The sequence below is a fragment of the Microcebus murinus genome, chromosome 2, assembly GCF_040939455.1.
Source record: "Microcebus murinus isolate Inina chromosome 2, M.murinus_Inina_mat1.0, whole genome shotgun sequence".
Classification (NCBI taxonomy): Eukaryota; Metazoa; Chordata; class Mammalia; order Primates; family Cheirogaleidae; genus Microcebus; species Microcebus murinus.
The window spans coordinates 102,514,298-102,532,669 of record NC_134105.1 but is presented as its reverse complement, the minus strand read 5'-3'; the positions used below and the strand labels follow the sequence as shown (position 1 = coordinate 102,532,669).

The following is an 18,372-nucleotide window of genomic DNA, read 5'->3' as shown; positions in this document are numbered from 1 at the left end:
AGGCTAGGTATGGTGGCTCACAGCTGTAATCCTAGCACTGTGGGAGATCAAGACAGGAGGATCGCTTGAGGTCAGGAGTTTGAGACCAACCTGAGCAAGAATGAGAACCCATCTATACTAAAAATAGAAAAATTAGCCAGGCGTCATGGCTTGCACCTGTAGTCCCAGGTACTCGGGAGGCTGAGGCAGAGGATTGCTTGAGCCCAGGAGTTGGAGGTCGCTGTGAGCTAGGCTGACACCACAGTGCTCTAGCCTGGGCAACAGAGCAGGACTCTCTCTCTCAAAAAACAAAAGTGAGCTACAGGTTTGTGTAGTATACTCAAAGATACAGAAAAAAAACTGTAAGAACAAGTAAACAAAAATGGTCTATTGAAAGAATCACTGACTTACCAGTCTGGTTGGATGAACAAACCAAACATGACAATGTAGATAGATAGCATAGTTTGGCAATTGAGAACATAGACTCTGTAGTAAGACAGACCTGTGTTTTTTTTTGTTGTTTTTTTTTTTTTTTTAATTTTTTGAGACAGAGTCTCGCTTTCTTGCCTAGGCTAGAGTGAGTGCCGTGGCGTCAACCCAGCTCACAGCAACCTCAAACTCCTGGGCTCAAGCAATCCTTCTGCCTCAGCCTCCCGAGTCGCTGGGACTACAGGCACGAGCCACCATGCCCGGCTGATTTTTTATATATATATGTATTAGTTGGCCAATTAATTTCTTTATATTTTTATAGTAGAGACGGGGTCTCGCTCAGGCTGGTTTTGAACTCCTGACCTTGAGCAATCCGCCCGCCTCGGCCTCCCAGAGTGCTAGGATTACAAGCGTGAGCCACCGCGCCCGGCCCAGACCTGTGTTTTAACCAGGCTTAGCCATTTATGGACTGTGAGATCTTGCAAAGTTAGTTTTTCTGTTTCTCTTTTCTCTTCTCTAAAAGAAGGGTAATCATTATGCCTCTTTTAAAAGGCTTAAATGAGATAATGAATTGTAAAACATTGTAAGTGCCTAGCCAATAATAAGAGCTCAGTGAATGTTAACAACTATTGTTAATATTTCTATTTGTTTTTTTTTTTTTTTTTTTTTTTTTTTGAGACAGAGTCTCACTTTGTTGCCCAGGCTAGAGTGAGTGCCGTGGCGTCAGCCTAGCTCACAGCAACCTCAAACTCCTGGGCTCGAGTGATCCTTCTGCCTCAGCCTCCCGGGTAGCTGGGACTACAGGCATGCGCCACCATGCCCGGCTAATTTTTTTTTTATATATATATCAGTTGGCCAATTAATTTCTTTCTATTTATAGTAGAGACGGGGTCTCGCTCTTGCTCAGGTTGGTTTTGAACTCCTGACCTTGAGCAATCCGCCCGCCTCGGCCTCCCAAGAGCTAGGATTACAGGCGTGAGCCACAGCGCCCGGCCTAATATTTCTATTTGTTGAGTTCGTTTACTACTGTTTTCATTGTTCTTATTAGCTTCTCTTAACTAATTTGTGGCTATATCCTTTTTAAACTCTTAGGTCTTTGAGTTGGACTGGAATGACTGACTTATATTAGGAGGAGTGTAGATCAGAAATCAGCAAACTATGGCTGCTCCCTGTTTTTATAAATAAAGTTTTGTTGAAATAGTTACAACCACTTGCTTACAAAGGCAGAGTTGAATAGTTGGCCCATAAAGTCAAAAATATTTACTATTTGATCCTTTAGAAAATGTTTGTAAGACCTTTGGCTTGGACCAAGAGACTTTTTTTCCTCTAAAGGTGACCCAAGAAACAAGTTCTAGAAAGGAAAAGAGAAATAATTTTTTTTCTTTCTTTCTTTTTTGAGACAGAGTCTCACTTTGTTGCCCAGACTAGAGTGAGTGCTGTGGCGTCAGCCTAGCTCACGGCAACCTCAAACTCCTGGGCTCAAGCAATCTTTCTGCCTCAGCCTCCCGAGTAGCTGGGACTACAGGCATGCGCCACCATGCCCAGCTAATTTTTTTTTCTATATATATTAGTTGGCCAATTAATTTCTTTCTATTTATAGTAGAGACGGAGTCTCGATCTTGCTCAGGTTGGTTTCGAACTCCTGAGCTCAAATGATCTGCCCGCCTCGGCCTCTCAGAGAGCTAGGATTACAGGCGTGAGCCACCGTGCCCAGCCGAGAGGCAATTTAAAATAGATTAGATTTAAACAGACCAGAAGGGATTAATCATTTCAGGTTTTTAGGAGTAGGATTTTGTAGTGTGGATTTAGAAATAGGATTTTGTAGGAAGAGGGTCTGTTGACATCACTAATATGAGTTAGGCGAAGGAAGGTACCATTTGGGGTTGGCTAGGCAATAATGGTACTTATTTAATGTATTGAGGACACTTCATAGCATAGTAGTGGGTTGTCTCGGTCTATTTTCAGTTCCTATAATTGAATACGTGAGACAGTAAATTAAGAAGAGAAATTTATTTCTTATAGTTCTGAAGGCTAGGAAATCCAAAGTCAAGAGGCCATATCTGGTGGGGGCCTTCTTGCTGGTGAGGACTCTGCAGTGTATCATGATGACACAGGGCATCACATAGTGAGGGGACTCACAAAACGTAGCCACATTGGCTTTTATAACAGACCCACTCAAGTGATAAATAACCCATTCTCTCAATAAGCCATTAATCCAAGAATGCTTCTGCTCTCAGGACTCAAGCACCTCCCAAAGGTCCTACCTCTCAGCATTGCTGCATTAGGGACCAAGTTTCCAACACTTGAATTTTTGGGGGACACATTTAAACCATTGCAGAGGTATTAAAGGGAAGTATAAAGAAGAGAAATTTGCTGCCAAGTAGTTTGTTTAAACTAGGAAAATATTATGAATTGGTAGGTTGCCTATGGAACAAGTCTATTAGAATAGGCTAGCAGTTTTCAAAGTGTGGTCTTTGAACTCCTGGGAATCCCTAAGACTTTTTCATGGAGTCTGTGATATCAAAACTATTTTTATAATAATATAAAGCATTATTTGCCTTTTTCACTATGTTGATATTGCACTGATGATCCAAAAACCATGGTGATTAAAACTCCTGGCACGTTAGCACAACTCAAAAGTAGTAGCACCAAACTACTAGTAATTATTGTGTTCTTCACTGCCATTCATTGTAAACTTACAGTTAAAAGGAAAACATACAGTTCCACTTAAGATATTCTTGACGAGTCAGTAAAAACTAATTTTATTTAATTTTGACCTTTCAGTATATGGCTTTTGAATATTTTGTGTGATAAAATGGGAAGTACTAAAAAAAATCCTTCTGCTACATATCAAAGTACAGTGGTTGTCTAAGGAAACGTGCTTGTACAGTTGTTTGGGTTGTAAGCTAACTAGCTGCTTGCTTCATAGAACACCATTTTTGCTTTGATGAAAGAACAACTGACAAACTGTGGCATTTAGATTTGGGTATTTGGAAGATATTTTCTTGAATGTCTTTCTTGAAGTCGTTTTCAAGGAAAACAACTAACTATATGTGTGCCCAGTGATAAAATTGAAGCAAAAATTAGAATTTTGGAAAGCTTATGTATTCTTCATGAGTTTGACAGCTTCCCAGTTAGTTTTCTGATGAGTTTAGTGATGATGTTAACAATGTGATTTTTAAAAATATTATACATGAAACTTTGAAGGATCTGCATGACTTGGTGAACTAGAATTTTCCAAATAACCAGTGCATGATGTGATAAAATCATATCTGGATAAAAGATCTATTCAAAGTGTAAAGTAGGCCAGGTGGGGTGGCTCACGCCTGTAATCCTAACTCTCTGGAAGGCCGAGGCGGGCGGATTGCTCGAGGTCAGGAGTTCAAAACCAGCCTAAGCGGGACCCCATCTCTACTAAAAATAGAAAGAAATTAAATGACCAACTAAAATATATTATACAAATATACCAAAAAAAAATTAGCCAGGCATGGGTGGTTCATGCCTGTAGTCCCAGCTACTCGGGAGGCTGAGACAGTAGGATCACTTGAGCCCAGGAGACTGAGGTTGCTGTGAGCTAGGCTGACGCCATGGCACTCACTCTAGCCTGAGCAACAAAGTGAGACACTGTCTCAAAAAATAAACAAAAATATTATTTGAAAAATATTCCTAAGGGGCCGAAGCGGGAGGATTGCTCAAGGTCAGGAGTTTGAAACCAGCCTGAGCAAGAGTGAGACCCCATCTCTACTAAAAATAGAAAGAAATTAATTGATCAACTAAAAAATATATACATACAAAAAAAACTAGCCAGGCATGGTGGTACATGCCTGTAGTCCCAGCTGCTCAGGAGGCTGAGACAGTAGGATCGCTTGAGCCCAGGAGATTGAGGTTGCTGTGAGCTAGGCTGACGCCCTGGCACTCACTATAGCCTGGGCAACAAAGTGAGACTCTTGTCTCAAAAAAAAAAAATATATGTATGTATGTATGTATGTATTCCTAAGGGAAGCCTATATCTTTTCTTTGCATGAGGAAAAAGAGGATTTTTATAGATGAGTGCTAGAAGAAGTTGGAAGAATGCAGCTAACTCCTGTTCCAGATTGCTTACTTGCCCGTTCCTTTTGTGCAAATTTAGAGCAATCATTCTTAAACTCTAGTGCCCAATAATTACTAAAGAGAGTATAGGAAAATGTATACTCCTTGCCCCCACCCTAAGAAATTTACTATGAAATGGGCTTGGGAAGATGCATTATAAACACATATCTGAAGTATTTCTGATTCTGATGTAAGTGGTCTAAAATGATACTTACAGAATGATACTTACAGAAACATTGTTTAAAGTAAAGGAAAAGTGACAAAACTAAATTTATTGGGTTTCATCCATGGGTCACACACATGGATCTAGATTGTCCTCTATAGCTGCGATCCCCAGTCCCCAGGCTGTGGATGATTACCAATCTGTGGCCTGTTAGGGATGGGGCACAGAGATCCGCTACCACTGTCTGTAGAAAAATTGTCTTCTATGAAACTTACAAAAGGTGGGGGGAGCGTCTTAGTGGGCACTGCAGAAGGTGAGCAGCAAGTAAGTGAAGCTTCTTATGTATTTGCAGCCACTCCCACCGCTCTCATTACCGCCTGAGCTCTGAGTCATCTTCACCACCACCCCATCCGTAGAAAAAATGTCTTCCATGAAATCCGTCCCTGGTGCCAGAAAGGTTGAGGAGTGATGCTCTGTAGTGATAGTTCTCCAAACTTGTGGTGAAGAGCAAGTTTTTTGTTTTCTAATATAGTATGGACTAATACTATTGTAAGTAATAGTGGAATGGATTACTAAAAAAGGGAGGTAAAAGAAATACACAAGAGGGGAGGATGGGATGGGTATATTCATACCTAATGGGTGTGGTGTGCACCATCTGAGGGATGGACATGCTTGAAGCTCTGACTTGGGTGGGACAGAGGCAATATATGTAACATAAACATTTGTACCCCTGTAGTATGCTGAAATTTAAAAAAAAGTATACAAAATCCAAGCCCAGTATTTTTTATTGTTAGATTCAACAATAGGGATAAAATTACTTGATCAAATTAACATAAAAGTTTCTAAATGTTTACTCTCAATTTCTCTGATTATCGTGTTACAGAGTGGTAAACAGTTCATGAACCAGCAACAGTCAGTGGGCCACACTTTGAGTAGCATTGCTCTTGGGAAAATGAAAATGATTTTGTATTGAAACTGGCAAGCTGGAAATCTAGTCTCTTCTACATGTCCTAGGAAGCCTAATTTGTTCATCTTTAAAATTGAGACAGTTTTACCTCCTTTGCTTATTTTATAGGGATATTATGAGGATCACATAAGGTATAATGTATGTAAACTGAAAACTATTGTATCTTAATCCTCACAGGCTTTTTTTTTTTTTTTTTTTGAGACAGAGTCTCCCTTTGTTGCCCAGGCTAGAGTGAGTGCCGTGGCGTCAGCCTAGTTCACAGCAACCTCACCCTCCTGGGCTCAAGCAATCCTATTGCCTCAGCCTCCTGAGTAGCTAGGACTACAGGCATGCACCATCATGCCCGGCTAATTTTTTCTATATATATTAGTTGGCCAATTAATTTCTTCTATTTTTATAGTAGAGACAGGGTCTTGCTCTTGCTCGGACTGGTTTCAAACTCCCAACTTTGAGTAATCCACTCGCCTCAGCCTCCCAGAGTGCTAGGATTACAGGCATGAGCCACCACGCCGGGCCCCTCATAGACATTTATTGAACATATTGAGTGGGGGACTCTGTTAGCAACTAAGGATAGAGAGATGTATGGCAAGGAGCTTACTGTTCACATATATTTGCCAAAAGATTGGCAGTATGCAGAGCTGATTAAATTTCAGCTTCATAAAAATTATTGCTGTCTTTCTCTGAACATTAGTAATGTGCTTGTATATTTTTAAATATATAACTTTGTGATGTTTCTTTTTAATGGTCTGGTAAGAACTTTTTGAAGTTGTATGTTATATATTTTTAATAGATTAGGAGTTTAGAGGTGGGTATCGGTTTGAGTTAAAGTTCTGGTACTCCTTGTGTATGGATCCTTTTCTGTTAATCCTGGATTGCTTCTTCCTGCCAACTCCCAGTCTCAGGCTTCTTGCCCAACTTTATTCCCTTTCTCTTCTTTGCTTAGCTCCTCTTCTCAGAATATGTTTGCAGAAAACATAGATCTTTAAAGCCAGGAGTTCATTCAACAGAAACAATTCTGACTGCCTGATATGTACAGGTTAGGTGCAAAAGGTAAGAAAATAAGCCAGGCCTGGTGGCGCATGCCTGAAATCCCAGCTACTTGGAAGGGTAAGACAGGAGGATTGCTTGAGTCCAGGAGTTAGAAGTTGCAATGAACTATGATGACGTGACTATACTATATAGTCAGGGGCAACAGAGTGAGACCCTGTCTCAGGAAAGAAAAAAAAAAAAAAGAATTAACTATATATATATATAGTTCCTGACCTCTGGGAGCTCACAATATTTTAAGGGAAATGGACAAGTAATTCTGTAATGAGACAGGTACTGACATGTTCAAAATGTTTGACAGCACACAGAAAGGAAAAACTGCCAGGGGGGACTGGAAGTTTTTATAGGGTGACCAGTTTACCTCTAAACTAGAATACTATTAAAGGTGAAAGGGACAGTGTTAATCATCATGAGAGGACAAACTGGGACATGTCCCATGCAAACTAGGACATATTGTTACTCTATTCATAAAAGAAATAGCTTTGTATATTCTTAATGTAAGAGTTGGCGGACTTAACTAGGTAAAGAAATAGCACGTACAAAAGGTTGGAAACATGAAAGAATATGTTGGATGGCAGGTCAGTATAAAAATTCGTATGCCCAGGCTGTAAAATACATAAGACAAGGAATAGTAGGTTGAAAAGGTAAATTGGTACCAGATCATGAAGGGTCCTTTATGTAATTGTTGTAGATTAGCGGTTCCCAACCTTTTTGGCACCAGGGATGGGTTTCATGGAAGACAATTTTTCCATGGACTAGGGGTGGAGTGGTTGGTGTGGAGCCCAGGTGGTGATTCTTGGTCTGTTTCCTAACAGGCCATGGACTGGTACTGGGGACTACAGTTCTAGATAATGGGAAGTCTTTGATATTAAGGCTGGGATGGTAAGATTACATTTTTTTTAAAGATCACTTTATTGACAATATAGAGGATGAATGAGGTGGGGGGGGCACGAGATCATTTAAAGTATTTGCTGTGTAGGTAAGGAGTGAAAAGATGATATTCTGAATTGAGGAGTGGCAGAAAGATTGAAAAGGAATGGAAAGATGCCAGAGAAATTTAGAACTTTAGAGATGTTTAGCTTTATGGGGGAAAAGGCATTTGGCTTCCAGGACACTATACTCTCCTACTTTTCTTCCTACCTCACAGGTTAATCCAGTCTTTGTTGGGTGTTTGCTTTAATTTCTAAATGTGGGAATACCTCAGAATTCAGGTGTTAGAACTCTTCTCTGTTTATACTCACTTTTAAATAATCTTGTTTATCCTCATGACTTTATTTATTTATTGAGACAGAGAGCTGATCTGTTGCCCAGGCTAGAGTGCCATGGGGTCAGCTGAGCTCACATCAACCTCAAACTCCTGGGCTCAAGCAATCCTTCTGCCTTGGCCTTCTGAGTAGCTGGTACTACAGGCTCATGCTACCACACCCAGCTAATGTTTTCTATTTTTAGTTGCCCAGCTAATTGTTTTTCTTTTCTTTTCTAGTTTTAGTAGAGACGGGGTTCTTGCTCTTGCTCAGGCTAGTCTTGAATTCCTGACCTCAAGTACTCCTCCCGCCTCAACCTCACAGAGTGTTAGGATTACAGGTGTGAGCCACTGCGCCTGGCCATCCTCATGATTTTAAATTCCATAAATGTGTATGACTCCTGAATTTGTATCTTCAGCCCAAATCTCTCCCCTTAAGTCCAGACTTGTGTCTAATAGGCATTTCAAATTTAACATGTCAAAACTGAACTTTTCATTTTTACTCCAAACATGCCATTTTAGTAAAAGACATCATCATTCATCCAACTGTAGAGACAAAAGCCCTAGAGTCATCCTCGACAACTCTTTCTCTCATATTTCACATCCAGCATGTAAATATTTCTATGGCCTTTCTGTCAAGATGTATCTGATACTTGTGATATAAGACCATACTTGATTTGGCCCCTGAATTACCTCTCCTTCCTCATTTCCTACCACTCTCCTTCTTGGATGTGGCATTTCATCTTTACCTTTTTACTGTTTCTTGTGCAGGCTAAACACCATCCTGTGTCAGGCAACATTGCTGTCCCTCTACTTGTTTTCTACTTGTTACATTCTTTCCCAGATACTTGTACAGCTCATTTCCTTCCTTATTTCAGGACTTGCTCAAATGTAATCTTTTCAGACAGCACTTTCCTGACCATCTTTTTTGTTTTGTTTTAATTTTCACATGGAACACTTCAAGAATTTGCCTGTCATCCTTGCACAGGGGCCGTGTGATCTTCTCTATATGGTTCCCATTTTAGTACATGTGCTGCTGAAGCGAGCACCTGACCGTGCTTTTTTTTTTTTTTTTTTTTTTTGAGACAGAGTCTCGCTTTTATCTCCTTTCTAACACTAGAATGTTGTGTTTTTTTTTCTTTTTTTTTTCTTTTTTTTGAGACAGAGTCTCACTTTGTTGCCCAGGCTAGAGTGAGTGCCGTGGCATCAGCCTAGCTCACAGCAACCTCAAACTCCTGGGCTCAAGCGATCCTTCTGTCTCAGCCTCCCAAGTAGCTGGGACTACAGGCATGTGCCACCATGCCCGGCTAATTTTTTCTATATATATTAGTTGGCCAATTAGTTTCTTTCTATTTATAGTAGAGACGGGGTCTCGCTCTTGCTCAGGCTGGTTTCGAACTCCTGACCTCGAGCAATCCGCCCGCCTCGGCCTCCCAGAGAGCTAGGATTACAGGCGTGAGCCACCGCGCCCGGCCTATGTTTTTTTTTTTTTTTTTTTTTTGAGACAGAGTCTCACTTTGTTGCCCAGGCTAGAGTGAGTGCCGTGGCATCAGCCTGGCTCACAGCAACCTCAATCTCCTGGGCTCAGCGATCCTACTGCCTCAGCCTCCCGAGTAGCTGGGACTACAGGCATGCGCCACCATGCCCGGCTAATTTTTTGTATATATATTTTTAGTTGGTCAATTAATTTCTTTCTATTTTTGGTAGAGACGGGGTCTCGCTCAGGCTGGTTTCGAACTCCTGACCTTGAGCGATCCGCCCGCCTCGACCTCCCAAAGTGCTAGGATTACAGGCGTGAGCCACCGCGCCCGGCCTAGAATGTTGTTTTTGTTTTTTGTTTTTTTTGAGACAGAGTCTCACTTTGTTGCCCAGGCTAGAGTGCCGTGGCGTCAGCCTAGCTCATAGCAACTTCAAACTCCTAGGCTCAAGCAATCCTCCTGCCTCAGCCTTCCGAGTAGCTGGGACTACAGGCATGTGCCACCATGCCCAGCTAATTTTTTCTCTATATATTAGTTGTCCAATTAATTTCTTTCTGTTTATAGTAGAGACAGGGTCTCACTCTTGCTCAGGCTGGTTTCGAACTCCTGACCTTGTGGAATCCTCCCGCCTCGGCCTCCAGAGTGCTAGGATTACAGGCGTGAGCCACCGCACCCGGCCCTAACACTAGAACCTTAAGTCCATGAGGCTAGAGACTTTATTTAATATTGTACCCTCATTGCCTAGAGTAATGCTTAGCAATAAATAGTAAGCTTTTCATAAATAGTTACTTCTTAGAATCTAAAATGCAAATTGATTTTAGGATGTATCAGTATTTTATAAACCAATGGGAAAGAATGAATGCTGTCAATCATTAAATTCCATTCATTATAGCCATCTCATATCAGAGGTTAAAAGGGGGGAAATATGTATATTAGAATCTATGAAAAATTATTCATTGAATGAGTGAGGTTTAATAGAAAGGAGTTCTTTCACATGAATTCAGAGTTTCTAACTTAAAGCAATAACGGTGTCTTTATTATAAATATTGACTATGAGGAGAGGAATAAGATAGATAGAAGAAGGAAAGATATTTCCTCATGTCTCTGTAACTCACCAGGCAGAAGCAAGAAGAACTTTGTATGAAGGAGGAAGAAGTCAGAACTATCTAGTCTGAGACCTAGATGCTATTCTTGAAGTTATCCACATTTTAACATCCTTGTTACTAGATATCTTCCCTACTTGAGGGTAAAAAATTCTCCAGATTTCTCCAGTTACTATATTATCCCTGAATTCATCCTCAGAATGCTTGTATTTCTTACTGTGCATGTGCTTCAAAACTGTTTAAAGGATTAAAGGAATTCAAGAGAGTCTTCACTTGACCCTTTTGGTGAGATGGAGGTTCTCATTGCCTCCAACCTTCTTTCTGGCTTGTTGGATTGTCTAATTTAGCATTATTTAAAGTAACAGGGCTTTTAAAGAGGTCTTAGACCTCGGCCTGATTTTTTTTCTCCCATGGCAGAAAGCAAACCAAAAAATGCTGCTTCTTCAAATATAAGAATGAGTGATGATTTCAGTACTTCCTGTTTATAAATGTCATAAGCACTTATGTACTAGGACTATTCCAGAGATCTTTCTCTCTCTCTCTCTCTACTTCCTTTTTACCATCCCACTTTATTTATGTGTGTGTGTGTGTGTGTGTATATATATATATATATTTTTTGTGTGTGTGTGAGACAGAGTCTCGCTTTGTTGCCCAGGCTAGAGTGAGTGCCCTGGTGTCTGCCTAGCTCACGGCAACCTCAAACTCCTGGGCTCAAGCAATCCTGCTGCCTCAGCCTCCGGAGTAGCTGGGACTACAGGAATGCACCACCATGCCCAGCTAATTTTTTCTCTCTATATATTAGTTAGCTAATTAATTTCTTTCTATTTATAGTAGAGACGGGGTCTTGCTCTTGCTCAGACTGGTTTTGAACTCCTGACCTGGAGCAATCCACCTGCCTTGGCCTCCCAGAGTGCTAGGATTACAGGCATGAGCCACCACGCCCAGCCTTTTTTTATATTTTAAAAATTAATTATATAATTACTCTTTTCTTTTTTTTTCTATGCTTTTAAAACTACTTTGGTGATCCCATCCCACTTTCTGACTTGACTGGATGACTATAGTGAATATGGTGTCTAAACTTTTACTATTTTATCAACATGAAAATTTTATCAGGTGCCACTAGTTTAGTGCCTACAAGTAGAACAGGGAATCCTTTTTTCTATGAATGGATACTATATCAAAGGCAAGACAGAGTTATGTATATATTTTAAAGTTATAAAGCATGCTATTTATTCCTTTTTAAATATAAAAAGAGATACGAGTCCAGATTTCTTATCTGATTTTTTTTTTTTTTTTTTTGAGACAAAGTCTTGCTGTGGTGCCCGGGCTAGAGTGCTGTGGCGTCAGCCTAGCTGGCAGCAACCTCAAATTCCTGGGCTAATGTAATCCTCCTGCCTCAGCCTCCCGAGTAGCTGGAACTACAGGCATGCGCCACCATGCCTGACAAATTTTTTATTTAAATATATATTTATTTATTTTAGTTGGCCAATTATTTTCTTTCTACTTTTAGTAGAGATGGAGTCTCGCTCTTGCTCAGGCTGGTCTCAAATTCCTGAGCTCAAATAATCCACCCACCTCGGCCTCCCAGAGTGCTAGGATTATAGGCATGAGCCACCTCACCCTATCTGATGTATTTTGCCCCAAGGCAGGAGCGTTACAACTAACTTTGAGAAAGATCTCATTCTTCAGATTGGACCCTGTCGCCTGTATGTAAAAAGCAACTTAATCCCTTACAAGCCCAAGAAGTAGCCATATTCTTAGTATCTGGAGGGGCTACATGCACTTCATCTTAATATTATTGCTCAATTGGGAGGCCGGGGCGGGCGGGATTGCTCAAGGTCAGGAGTTGGAAACTAGCCTGAGTGAGACCCCGTCTCTACTAAAAATAGAAAGAAATTAATTGACCAACTAAAAATATATATACAAAAAAAAAAAAATTAGCCGGGCATGGTGGCGCATGCCTGTAGTCCCAGTACTCTGGAGGCTGAGGCAGGAGGATCGCTTGAGCCCGGGAGATTGAGGTTGCTGTGAGCTAGGCTGATGCCACGGCACTCACTCTAGCCTGGGCAACAAAGTGAGACTCTGTCTCAAAAAATATATATATTACTGCTCAATTAAATGTCACACTATCTGTATTCTTCTGCCACATTACATTCCAGTTTTGCATGGTCAAGTTAAAGACATTTTTTAGAAAAAAGATTCCATTCTGTTCTGTTTATTTTAATTTTTAAAAAGCTAAAGGCAACTTTCCTATAAATTTAAAATTCTTTCAAAATAAAAAGCGTTTTTTTTTAAAAAAAAAAAAAAAAAGCTAAAGGGATTTTTAATTTTAAAACTTTTTTTTTTTTTTTTTTTTTTTTTTGAGACAGAGTCTCGCTTTGTTGCCTAGGCTAGAGTGAGTGCCATGGCATCAGCCTCGCTCACAGCAACCTCAAACTCCTGGGCTCAAGCGATCCTTCTGTCTCAGCCTCCCAAGTAGCTGGGACTACAGGCATGAGCCACCATGCCCGGCTAATTTTTTCTATATATATTAGTTGGCCAATTAGATTCTTTCTATTTATAGTAGAGACGGGGTCTCGCTCTTGCTCAGGCTGGTTTCAAACTCCTGACCTCTAGCAATCCACCCGCCTCGGCCTCACAGAGAGCTAGGATTACAAGCGTGAGCCACCTCGCCCGGCCTAAAACTTTTATTTTAGCAATAATGTGAAAGAATTTAAAAGAAAAAAATTTTTTTTTTAAAATACAGAGTCTCACTCTGTTGCCCCAGATAGAGTGCCGTTATATCAGCCTAGCTCACAGCAACCTCAAATTCCTGGGCTCAAGTGGTCCTCCTGCCTCAGCCTCCTGAGTAGCTGGGACTACAGGCATGTGCCACCCAGCCTGGCTAATTTTTTCTGTATATTTTTAGTTGTCTAGCTAATTTCTTTCTATTTTTAGTAGAGACAGGGTCTTGCTGTTGCTCAGGCTGGTCTCGAACTCCTGAGCTTAAAAGATCCTCCCACCTTCGTCCTAGAGTGCTAGGATTACAAGCATGAGCCACCACGTCCAGTCTCACAAAGATTTTTTCTTTTTTTTTTTTTTTTTTTTGAGACAGTCTCACTTTTTGCCCAGGCTAGAGTGCCGTGGAATCAGCCTAGCTCATAGCAAGCTCAAACTCCTGGGCTCAAGCAATCCTTCTGCTTTAGCCTTCCGAGTAGCTAGGACTACAGGCATGTGCCACCGTATCTGGCTAATTTTTTCTATATATTTTAGTTGGTCAATTAATTTTCTTTCTATTTTTAGTAGAGATTGGGTCTCGCTCTTGCTCAGGCTGATTTCCAACTCCTGACCTTGAGCGATCCTCCCGCCTCAGCCTCCCAGAGTGCTAGGATTATAAACCTGAGCCACGTTGCCTGGCCAAGACGATGTTTTCAATTCTGCAGGATATATACAATTGCTGGGTCTTGTGATAACTCAGCATCTAACTTTGTGGGGAACTAGCAAACTCTTTTTTAAGGTGACTATCATTTTGCATTGCTACCAGCCGTTTATGAGGATTCCAGTTTTGCCACATACTCCCTAACACTTGTTATTATCTGTCTTTTATATTGTAGCTATCCTAGTGGGTGTGGGTAGTATCTTGTCCTTTTCATTTGCACTTCCCTGTGACTAATGGAATTGAGAGTTTTTTCATGTACTTTTTGGTCATTCATATATCTTCTTTGGAGAAATATTTATTCAAATCATTTCTCCATTCTTAAATTGGATTATTTGACTTTTTATTGTGAGAATTCACTTTCTTGATAGTGTCCTTGGAAGCACAAAAGTTTTTAATTTTTATGAAGTCCAATTTATTTTTTCTTGCTTGTGTGTTTAGTGTCATATCTAAAAACTATTGCCTAATCTAAGGTTACAAAGGATTTAGTCTGTTTTCTTCTAAGAATTTTATAGTTTTAGCCCTTACATTTAGGTCTTTCCTTATTTTTACTTAATTTTTGTATATGGTATGAAGTAAGGGTCCATCCAACTTCATTCTTTTATGTGAATATCCAGTTGTCTCAGAATCATTTGTTGAAAAGACTGTTTTTTTCCCCCTCATTGAATTGTCTTGGCACCCTTGTTGGAAATTAATTAGCTATAAATATTAGGGTATATTTCTGGACTCTAAATTTTGTTCTATTGATCATATTTCTGTCTTTATGCCAATACCACACTCTTTATAGCCAGTGTATTTTTCATCTCAGACACTAATTTTAATCTCTAGAAGTTCAGCTTACATCTTTTTGTACCTCTTCCATTTCTCCACTTAACTTTTTGAACATATGGAATGCAGATATAATATCTGTTGTAAAGTCCTAATTCTAACAGAATTAGTTATGGGTACATAGATTTCTACTGATTGAATAATCTCCTCATTATAGGACATGATTTCCTGCTTCTTTGCATGCCTGGTAATTGTTGATTAAATTCCAGACATTGTTAATTTTATATTTTGGAGTGTTAATATTATATTTATTCCTGTAAATCTTCTTGAGGGTTGTTATGCAGTTCAGTTTATTGTACATGTCAACAGTCTAGTCTTTTGGGATTTTACTTTTATGATTTGTAAGGCCAGTCTAAAACAGTGCTTAGTCTACAGGCTAAAAATTCCCCACTACTAAGATAAGACCTTCCTGAGTACTCTACCCAGTGCCCCATAAATTATGAGTTTTTCTGGAAAAAAAAAAAAAAAAGTGTGTGTGTGTATATATATATATGAGTTTTTATAATCTGGCTATTGAGAACAGGCGTTATTCCTCACTCCCTGTGAGGGTTCTATTCTTTTCAGATGTTTTTTCCCCTCCAGTCTTGGATAGTTTCCTTATATACATGTATTGGTCAGTACTCTAATCTCCTCAGTATTTGAGGGGATCATTTTGCAGATCTCCAGCCTTCTCTCTCTCTACAGCTCTCTTCTTTAGTACTCTGTCCTTTGAAATCTCCTAGGTGCCATTATCTCACAATATTCTCAGCTCCATCTCTTCAACTTGGGAGTCTGCCAGGCTCTGCCTCAGTTTCCCTTCCCTGCACCATCCTCTGGAAACTCTCCTAAAGCAATAAACAAGGACAGTTGTAGAGCTCACTTCATTTGTTTTTGTTCCAATGAGGTCACTGTACTTTGTTGCCTGATGTCCATTGTCTTGAGAAATCCTTGTTTTCATGTCTTTTGTCTGATTTTCTGTTGTTTCAGGTAAGATAAATCTGTGCCCTGTTACATCATCTTGGTTGGAATTAGAAATTGCAGCATTGGTTTAACATCAATAAATTTATGCCTAAATGTTAAACTGGAGGATGGATAACTAATTGTATATTCCTGTTGTGGAATTCTACATAGCAGTTAAAACAAATGAAGTAGAGTTTTATGCATTTGCTTAGATAAATTTTAAATATAAAAAATTGAATATTGAAAAGCAAAATGAAGGATAGTACTCTAAAGCTACCTTTATTAAAATTTCTAAAAATAGGTCGGGTGCGGTGGCTCATGCCTGTAATCCTAGCATACTGGAAGGCCAAGATGGGAGGATCACTCGAGGTCAGGAGTTCCAGACCAGCCTGAGCAAGAGTGAGACCCCGTCTCTACTAAAAATAGAAACAACTTAATTGGCCAACTAAAAATATATAAAAAAAATTAGCTGGGCATGGTGGCGCGCATGCCTGTAGTCCCAGCTATTCAGGAGACTGAGGCAGAAGGATTGCTTGAGCCCAGGAGTTTGAGGTTGCTGTGAGCTAGGCTGACGCCACAGCACTCTAGCCTGGGCAACAGAGTGAGACTCTGTCTCAAAAAAAAAAAAACAACACTCACTAGTAAAAAAAAAAAAAAAAAAAGCAGCAAACAAATCAGTTAGAAAATAACTGAATCAGTTAGAAAATAAAAAGAACATCATTAGCCATTAGGGAAATGCAGATTAAAACCACAATGCACTATTACTACACGCTTATCAGAATGGCTTAAATAAAAAATGACACTGGCTGAGCTTAGTGGCATGCACCTGAAGTCCCGGCTACTCAGGACGCTGAGGTGGGAGGATCACTTGAGTCTAGGGATTCAAAGCTGCAGTGAGCTAGGATCACACCTGCGAATAGCCACTGTGTTCCTGCATAGGCAATAAATATATCGAGACCCTTCTCTTCAAAAAATATGATAATGATACCACCAAATAATGGTGAGGATGTAAAAAAAACTGAATTTCTTCTATGTTACATCTGGGAATATATGGTGGAACAGATTAACAGTGTCTTATAAAACTGAACATTCATTGCCATCAGTCATACTCTTGGACATTTGTCCCAGATATATGAAAACTTATGTCCCTACAAAAACTTGTACATGAATGTTTGTAGTAGCTTTATTTGTAATAGCAAAAAAACCAAACAAAGTACTAGAAACAACTCAGATGTCTTTCCATAGGTAACTAAACCATGGTACATCCATACCAGGAAATATTACTTAGCAATAAAAAGGAATGAATTATTGGTCATGTAGCAACTCGATGAATGAATGAATCTCAAGGGAATTATCCTTCCTGAAAAAAAACCTGTTGTAAAAATGATATACTGTATGATTCCAACAGTTAGTTAGTTAGTTGGTTAGTTAGCTAGTTAATTAGCTAGTTGAGACAGGATCTCACTCTGTTGCTGAGACTGGAGTGCAGTGGCTTCATTAGAGCTTACTGTAACCTTAAACTCCTGAGCTGAAGTGATCCTCCTGTCTCAGCCTCCCAAGCAGCTGGGGCTACAGGTGTACACCACCACACCTGGCTCATTTTTCTGTTTTTTGTAGAGACATAGTCTTGTTCTTACTCAGGCTGGTCTTGAGCTCCTGACCTCAAGCATTCCTCCTGTCTCAGCCTCCCAAAGTGCTAGGATTACAGATATCAGCCACTATGCCCAGCCTCATTCTAATTGTATAATATTTCTGAAAATCCAAAATTTTAGAAACAGAGAACAGTTTGTGGTCACCAGGGATTAGTCACCAGACTGTGGCCGGAGATGGGAGTAAAAGAAGATGTTGTTGAAGGGTAACATTGAGGGATCCTCGAGGTGGTGGAACTGCTCTTGACTGTGGCCATGGATACACGAACGTACAAATGTGATAAAATTTTGTAGGACTAAATACAAGTAGAACTGGGGAAATCTGATTAAGGTCTATAGGGGGTATCAATGTCAATATCTTGCTTGTAATACCATATTATACTTTTGTAAGATGTTACTATTAGGGAAAAGTAGGTAAAGGGTACATGGAATCTTTCTATATTATTTAAAACGTTATATAAACTGTACCTCAAGAATACAACTTTAGGCCGGGCGAAGTATAAAAAAAAATTTAAAAAAAAATACAACTTTAATTAGAAAATAAAATGGGCAAAATATTAAGATTTGACCTTCTTTTTTATCCTCTGTACTTATCTCCATGCTTGAAATATTTCATAGTAAGAAGAACATGCAATCGCTATGATTTATACAACAATGAAATTCTCAGCTCCATATTGTGACCATTTGGAAGAGGGGTCAAAGGGAAAGAAATCAGTAAGAAAACATGGTGGAAACATAAATGAAATTTTTTTTGTTCATCTGTTGATATTTGCTTTTTATTTTATTTTATTTATTTGAGACAGAGTCTCACTCTTTTGCCTGGTCTAGAGTGCCATGGCATCAGCCTAGCTCATAGCAACCTAAATTCCTAGGCTCAAGCAATCCTGCCTCAGCCTCCCAAGTAGCTGGGACTACAGGCATGCGCCACCATGCCCAGCTATTTTTTTCTATATATTTTAGTTGTCCAGCTAATTTCTTTCTTTCTTTCTTTTTTTTTTTTTTTTTTGAGACAGAGTCTCGCTGTGTTGGCCAGGCTAGAGTGA

The 18,372-nt window shown here is 39.7% G+C and overlaps 1 protein-coding gene and 1 non-coding gene across 2 annotated transcripts in view; one reads left to right on the top strand and one right to left on the bottom strand.

Annotated features, from left to right (window-relative positions):
* The window catches only part of GATAD2B (GATA zinc finger domain containing 2B), an 83,857-nt gene that overhangs the window by 44,171 nt on the left and 21,314 nt on the right, over positions 1-18,372 (top strand). The window lies entirely within an intron of this gene.
* LOC142869762 (U6 spliceosomal RNA) lies at positions 8,861-8,966 on the bottom strand. The gene has a single exon (XR_012918330.1). It is a non-coding gene; the product is annotated as a U6 spliceosomal RNA (small nuclear RNA).